The sequence below is a fragment of the Schistocerca gregaria genome, unplaced genomic scaffold, assembly GCF_023897955.1.
Source record: "Schistocerca gregaria isolate iqSchGreg1 unplaced genomic scaffold, iqSchGreg1.2 ptg000310l, whole genome shotgun sequence".
In the NCBI taxonomy this organism is placed as follows: Eukaryota; Metazoa; Arthropoda; class Insecta; order Orthoptera; family Acrididae; genus Schistocerca; species Schistocerca gregaria.
Window position 1 is genome coordinate 672501 of NW_026061790.1, and position 7500 is coordinate 680000.

A 7500-nucleotide genomic window follows, 5' to 3' on the forward strand; every position below is an offset into this window, starting at 1 on the left:
CAGCTCCGACGATCGATTTGCACGTCAGAATCGCTACGGACCTCCATCAGGGTTTCCCCTGACTTCGTCCTGGCCAGGCATAGTTCACCATCTTTCGGGTCCCAACGTGTACGCTCTAGGTGCGCCTCACCTCGCAATGAGGACGAGACGCCCCGGGAGTGCGGAGGCCGCCGCCCCGTGAAGGGCGGGGAAGCCCCATCCTCCCTCGGCCCGCGCAAGGCGAGACCTTCACTTTCATTACGCCTTTAGGTTTCGTACAGCCCAATGACTCGCGCACATGTTAGACTCCTTGGTCCGTGTTTCAAGACGGGTCGTGAAATTGTCCAAAGCTGAAGCGCCGCTGACGGGAGCGATTATTCCGCCCGAGAGCATCCCGAGCCAACAGCGGCGCGGGTCCGGGGCCGGGCCAGGTAGGTCCGTCATCCGGGAAGAACCGCGCGCGCTTGCCGGGAGCCCGAGCGCCCAAAGGGGCGAATCGACTCCTCCAGATATACCGCCGAGCAGCCAGCCAGGACACCGGGGCTCTGCCCAACAGACGCGAACCGAGGCCCGCGGAAGGACAGGCTGCGCACCCGGGCCGTAGGCCGGCACCCAGCGGGTCGCGACGTCCTACTAGGGGAGAAGTGCGGCCCACCGCACACCGGAACGGCCCCACCCCGCGGCGAGTGGAAAGGCAACCGGACACGACCCCGCCGCGGATTGCTCCGCGCGGGCGGCCGGCCCCATCTGCCGAGGGCGGGGGCCAGTGGCCGGATGGGCGTGAATCTCACCCGTTCGACCTTTCGGACTTCTCACGTTTACCCCAGAACGGTTTCACGTACTTTTGAACTCTCTCTTCAAAGTTCTTTTCAACTTTCCCTCACGGTACTTGTTCGCTATCGGTCTCGTGGTCATATTTAGTCTCAGATGGAGTTTACCACCCACTTGGAGCTGCACTCTCAAGCAACCCGACTCGAAGGAGAGGTCCCGCCGACGCTCGCACCGGCCGCTACGGGCCTGGCACCCTCTACGGGCCGTGGCCTCATTCAAGTTGGACTTGGGCTCGGCGCGAGGCGTCGGGGTAGTGGACCCTCCCAAACACCACATGCCACGACAGGCGGCAGCCTGCGGGGTTCGGTGCTGGACTCTTCCCTGTTCGCTCGCCGCTACTGGGGGAATCCTTGTTAGTTTCTTTTCCTCCGCTTAGTAATATGCTTAAATTCAGCGGGTAGTCTCGCCTGCTCTGAGGTCGTTGTACGAGGTGTCGCACGCCACACCGCCAGCCGGCTGTGCACGCTACCGAGAAAGTACCGGTATGCGAACCGCCAGGCGACGGGCGCGCATCGCACGTTTAAGGAGACGCGGCCGGCCACACAGGCGACCACGACACTCCCACGTCTCCGAAGCGGGACAAACGCCGCGCGCTTCAGTATACGTAGCCGACCCTCAGCCAGACGTGGCCCGGGAACGGAATCCATGGACCGCAATGTGCGTTCGAAACGTCGATGTTCATGTGTCCTGCAGTTCACATGTCGACGCGCAATTTGCTGCGTTCTTCATCGACCCACGAGCCGAGTGATCCACCGTCCTGGGTGATCTTTTCCTTTTCAGTCTCCCACTGTCTCTTTCAAGACAGTAGCATTTGCGGGACTGAGGCGTCTGACGGCCCCTGTTCCACTATTTTTTTGTGTCCAACGGCCTCACAGCCGATGGGCGTCGTACGGCTCCACACCGGAGCGGACAGGCACTCGGGCGAACGTCATTCAAAACCGGCGCCAGGCGCCAGGTACCGCAGGCCAGCCGCTCCAGAGCTTCAGCGCTCGTACCACACAACAACAACACTTCCGCTAGTTTTGAGAGGCACGCGTGGTTCCGCACGCGGCGCACGGCCACTGCCGTACAGGTAGCGTGTTGCGCGACACGACACGCACATCGAAAGACATGCAGTCTAGTCGGTAATGATCCTTCCGCAGGTTCACCTACGGAAACCTTGTTACGACTTTTACTTCCTCTAAATGATCAAGTTTGGTCATCTTTCCGGTAGCATCGGCAACGACAGAGTCGATGCCGCGTACCAGTCCGAAGACCTCACTAAATCATTCAATCGGTAGTAGCGACGGGCGGTGTGTACAAAGGGCAGGGACGTAATCAACGCGAGCTTATGACTCGCGCTTACTGGGAATTCCTCGTTCATGGGGAACAATTGCAAGCCCCAATCCCTAGCACGAAGGAGGTTCAGCGGGTTACCCCGACCTTTCGGCCTAGGAAGACACGCTGATTCCTTCAGTGTAGCGCGCGTGCGGCCCAGAACATCTAAGGGCATCACAGACCTGTTATTGCTCAATCTCGTGCGGCTAGAAGCCGCCTGTCCCTCTAAGAAGAAAAGTAATCGCTGACAGCACGAAGGATGTCACGCGACTAGTTAGCAGGCTAGAGTCTCGTTCGTTATCGGAATTAACCAGACAAATCGCTCCACCAACTAAGAACGGCCATGCACCACCACCCACCGAATCAAGAAAGAGCTATCAATCTGTCAATCCTTCCGGTGTCCGGGCCTGGTGAGGTTTCCCGTGTTGAGTCAAATTAAGCCGCAGGCTCCACTCCTGGTGGTGCCCTTCCGTCAATTCCTTTAAGTTTCAGCTTTGCAACCATACTTCCCCCGGAACCCAAAAGCTTTGGTTTCCCGGAGGCTGCCCGCCGAGTCATCGGAGGAACTGCGGCGGATCGCTGGCTGGCATCGTTTATGGTTAGAACTAGGGCGGTATCTGATCGCCTTCGAACCTCTAACTTTCGTTCTTGATTAATGAAAACATACTTGGCAAATGCTTTCGCTTCTGTTCGTCTTGCGACGATCCAAGAATTTCACCTCTAACGTCGCAATACGAATGCCCCCGCCTGTCCCTATTAATCATTACCTCGGGTTCCGAAAACCAACAAAATAGAACCGAGGTCCTATTCCATTATTCCATGCACACAGTATTCAGGCGGGCTTGCCTGCTTTAAGCACTCTAATTTGTTCAAAGTAAACGTGCCGGCCCACCGAGACACTCAACAAAGAGCACCCTGGTAGGATTTAAACGGGGTCCGCCTCGGGACGCGAAAGCACCCCTTCGGCTCGCCCCACCGGCAGGACGTCCCACGATACATGCCAGTTAAACACCGACGGGCGGTGAACCAACAGCGTGGGACACAAATCCAACTACGAGCTTTTTAACCGCAACAACTTTAATATACGCTATTGGAGCTGGAATTACCGCGGCTGCTGGCACCAGACTTGCCCTCCAATAGATACTCGTTAAAGGATTTAAAGTGTACTCATTCCGATTACGGGGCCTCGGATGAGTCCCGTATCGTTATTTTTCGTCACTACCTCCCCGTGCCGGGAGTGGGTAATTTGCGCGCCTGCTGCCTTCCTTGGATGTGGTAGCCGTTTCTCAGGCTCCCTCTCCGGAATCGAACCCTGATTCCCCGTTACCCGTTACAACCATGGTAGGCGCAGAACCTACCATCGACAGTTGATAAGGCAGACATTTGAAAGATGCGTCGCCGGTACGAGGACCGTGCGATCAGCCCAAAGTTATTCAGAGTCACCAAGGCAAACGGACCAGACAAGCCAATCCGATTGGTTTTGATCTAATAAAAGCGTCCCTTCCATCTCTGGTCGGGACTCTGTTTGCATGTATTAGCTCTAGAATTACCACAGTTATCCAAGTAACGTGGGTACGATCTAAGGAACCATAACTGATTTAATGAGCCATTCGCGGTTTCACCTTAATGCGGCTTGTACTGAGACATGCATGGCTTAATCTTTGAGACAAGCATATGACTACTGGCAGGATCAACCAGGGAGCTGCGTCAACTAGAGCTGAGCAGCCGGCCGCCCGGGAGTGTGTCCCGGGGGCCCGCGCGAACACGCAAGCGTCCGCTCAATTATTCTGCAAACAGGAGGAGGCCGAGCTCCCCTGCACGATACACCTCGAAACCCTCTCAGGTCCCGGCGGCGCGCAGCGCCGTCCTAGGTACTTGGTCGGTTTCGAGAGAGGCGCAATCGCCCGGAGTTAGGCGAGTAGACGGTTTTAGTGCGAACACCCTTGCTCCCAACTGAGCTTGCCGCTGCCGACAGAGGCCCGGGAGCGTGCTGTCGTGGCATTGCCGGCGGGAGACAACACGCGCCACCTATGGTGACCGGCAGCTCCAACGCCAGCGCCACACAAGGGCAAAGCCCCACTTGGGTGCAGAAGCGAACTCTCCCAGCACAGCGCACGCGCCAACACGTCCGCACAACTGCGATACAAACCACCTGCGAGAACCGCTGGGGCGACCGAGCAGCAGACGGCGTCGCGGCGCCGAGTGCCAGGCGGCGGCGCATCCTCAACGCACACAGTCCTCAATCAGACCAGCACACTGCAGATGTCCACCGCGCTTCGCACCGGGCTCGGCTGAACCAACTTTGGCCGCCAGGCGCCGCGTGCAGGGTGCGCCGCAGCGTAGCTGCACCGCCTGCCGGGCCCGTCGGCTGGCGCTCCTGCCACTCGGCGCCCCCCACCAGCCGCCTGTTGCGCGTGCGCCCACGCAGCGCGCGGCCAACACGCCGGGCGGCCCCCCTTCACCGGCCGGGAACAGTCCCACCAAGCCACCGCCGCGTATCGCTTCATACCCACATGGACCTAGTCACGTGTGTGGATGTGGCGGGTACCGCTGAAACAACCGGTTAATAGCTGTACCGATCGTCGCCATCACAGATTCACCTCCAGCGTGAACAACCGCTCAACAACGGATTTCCAGTTCATTTGCGTATCTTGGGCAGTAAACGTAGATGTCCACCTACATTTGCGAATTCAACAATTCTTGCATGCCAGGATGTCATGTGTCACGACACGCTACATCAGACCACATACACACTGCGACATGTGCAGAAGAGAACACGTGGAAGGTGGCCCGCGCACGTATGCGATGTCCCTTCCGCGATCCACTGTCAACCGGCATCTGCGGCATGTCCCAGATATGGAACGCGGTCCACCAGGGTAGCACTTTGTGTGAGGCAATACGACAAAGTCGGAATACACGCGTCACTACATCAGACGGCTCACGCTGACCTGACCTGACCTGACCTGACCTGACCTGACCTGACTCACCGCACCACCACCCCCAGCGACCCAGGGTGACATACAATGCGTTCGTACGTTCCTCCCACACGCCTCTACGGCGTACCACAGTGCAACCTAGCTGTTATTGGGAGACGAGACAAGTAGCATCGAGCACAACATATGGAAATTGAGATTCGACACCGTTGGGCACAGCCAGCGTACGGTCACACGTATCACACTACTTCACTCTGTACGTAACGACCGATGATCGGTACAGCGTGTGGGTTACGCGTACGACATCAGCGGACAATGGACACAGACCATACCACGACGTACACTGAGGGCGTCGACATCTGAATGCAACTGAACAGCTGCGAGGCTCATTTAACACTCAAACGCCAGACCGACCAGCTTGAGAGGACAGAGACACAAAGAGGGGGACAGAGGGGGGGGGGGCGGCGATATAGTCCTATTGCAGTACAATTGACAGTGGATAGCGGGAATATGTGGAAAGTAAGCAACACTCGCAAGACATCTACATGAGGATAACAACGACACCAGAGATTCCGAGCAGTGAACTATGTTAGGCAAAGGGACAACGTGGGTTAGGTTAAGGGACAACGTGGGTTAGGTTAAGGGACAACGTGGGTTAGGTTAAGGGACAACGTGGGTTAGGTTAAGGGACAACGTGGGTTAGGTTAAGGGACAACGTGGGTTAGGTTAAGGGACAACGTGGGTTAGGTTAAGGGACAACGTGGGTTAGGTTAAGGGACAACGTGGGTTAGGTTAAGGGACAACGTGGGTTAGGTTAAGGGACAACGTGGGTTAGGTTAAGGGACAACGTGGGTTAGGTTAAGGGACAACGTGGGTTAGGTTAAGGGACAACGTGGGTTAGGTTAAGGGACAACGTGGGTTAGGTTAAGGGACAAATTGAGTTAGGTTAAGGGACAACGTGGGTTAGGTTAAGGGACAAATTGAGTTAGGTTAAGGGACAAATTGAGTTAGGTTAAGGGACAAATTGAGTTAGGTTAAGGGACAAATTGAGTTAGGTTAAGGGACAACGTGGGTTAGGTTAAGGGACAAATTGAGTTAGGTTAAGGGACAAATTGAGTTAGGTTAAGGGACAAATTGAGTTAGGTTAAGGGACAAATTGAGTTAGGTTAAGGGACAAATTGAGTTAGGTTAAGGGACAAATTGAGTTAGGTTAAGGGACAACTTGAGTTAGGTTAAGGGACAACTTGAGTTAGGTTAAGGGACAACTTGAGTTAGGTTAAGGGACAACTTGAGTTAGGTTAAGGGACAACTTGAGTTAGGTTAAGGGACAACTTGAGTTAGGTTAAGGGACAACTTGAGTTAGGTTAAGGGACAACTTGAGTTAGGTTAAGGGACAACTTGAGTTAGGTTAAGGGACAACTTGAGTTAGGTTAAGGGACAACTTGAGTTAGGTTAAGGGACAACTTGAGTTAGGTTAAGGGACAACTTGAGTTAGGTTAAGGGACAACTTGAGTTAGGTTAAGGGTCAACTTGAGTTAGGTTAAGGGACAACTTGAGTTAGGTTAAGGGACAACTTGAGTTAGGTTAAGGGACAACTTGAGTTAGGTTAAGGGATAATGTGGTACAACCAGAGTTAGGTTAAGCGATAATGTGGTACAGCCACAGTTAGGTTAAGCGATAATGTGGTACAGCCACAGTTAGGTTAAGCGATAATGTGGTACAGCCACAGTTAGGTTAAGCGATAATGTGGTACAGCCACAGTTAGGTTAAGCGATAATGTGGTACAGCCACAGTTAGGTTAAGCGATAATGTGGTACAGCCACAGTTAGGTTAAGCGATAATGTGGTACAGCCACAGTTAGGTTAAGCGATAATGTGGTACAGCCACAGTTAGGTTAAGCGATAATGTGGTACAGCCACAGTTAGGTTAAGCGATAATGTGGTACAGCCACAGTTAGGTTAAGCGATAATGTGGTACAGCCACAGTTAGGTTAAGCGATAATGTGGTACAGCCACAGTTAGGTTAAGCGATAATGTGGTACAGCCACAGTTAGGTTAAGCGATAATGTGGTACAGCCACAGTTAGGTTAAGCGATAATGTGGTACAGCCACAGTTAGGTTAAGCGATAATGTGGTACAGCCACAGTTAGGTTAAGCGATATTGTGGTACAGCCACAGTTAGGTTAAGCGATAAAGTTGGTTACATTTGGTATTGTGTGGGAAGGGGGCAGAGAGAGGGGGGGGGGTGGATAGTGGTGGCAGTACGCGGATGCCTGAGTCACCGTCAGATACGTCACGTCGGTTCGATGCTTGTAGCAAGAGGCTGGCGGGTCTGTGTCTCTCACTTCTGCAATTTTTCATGTGGTATAACACGAGGGCGGGGGGTGATATTTGGTGCCCCTCTGTGTAGGATGTGTGTTGGTTTATCTGAGCAATGGTAG

The 7500-nt window shown here is 54.5% G+C and overlaps 3 non-coding genes across 3 annotated transcripts in view; all 3 read right to left on the reverse strand.

The window, feature by feature from the left end:
- LOC126305425 (large subunit ribosomal RNA) overlaps positions 1-1231 on the reverse strand; it is a 4221-nt gene extending 2990 nt beyond the window's left edge. Inside the window, exon 1 of the ribosomal RNA XR_007553482.1 lies at positions 1-1231. This exon is cut by the window's left edge and continues 2990 nt beyond it. This is a non-coding gene — a ribosomal RNA (large subunit ribosomal RNA).
- Positions 1232-1419: 188 nt separating this feature from the next.
- Positions 1420-1574, reverse strand: LOC126305283 (5.8S ribosomal RNA). The gene has a single exon (XR_007553355.1). It is a non-coding gene; the product is annotated as a 5.8S ribosomal RNA (ribosomal RNA).
- Positions 1575-1935: 361 nt separating this feature from the next.
- On the reverse strand, positions 1936-3828 carry LOC126305325 (small subunit ribosomal RNA). Its single transcript, XR_007553391.1, has one exon. It is a non-coding gene; the product is annotated as a small subunit ribosomal RNA (ribosomal RNA).
- Positions 3829-7500: the final 3672 nt, after the last annotated feature.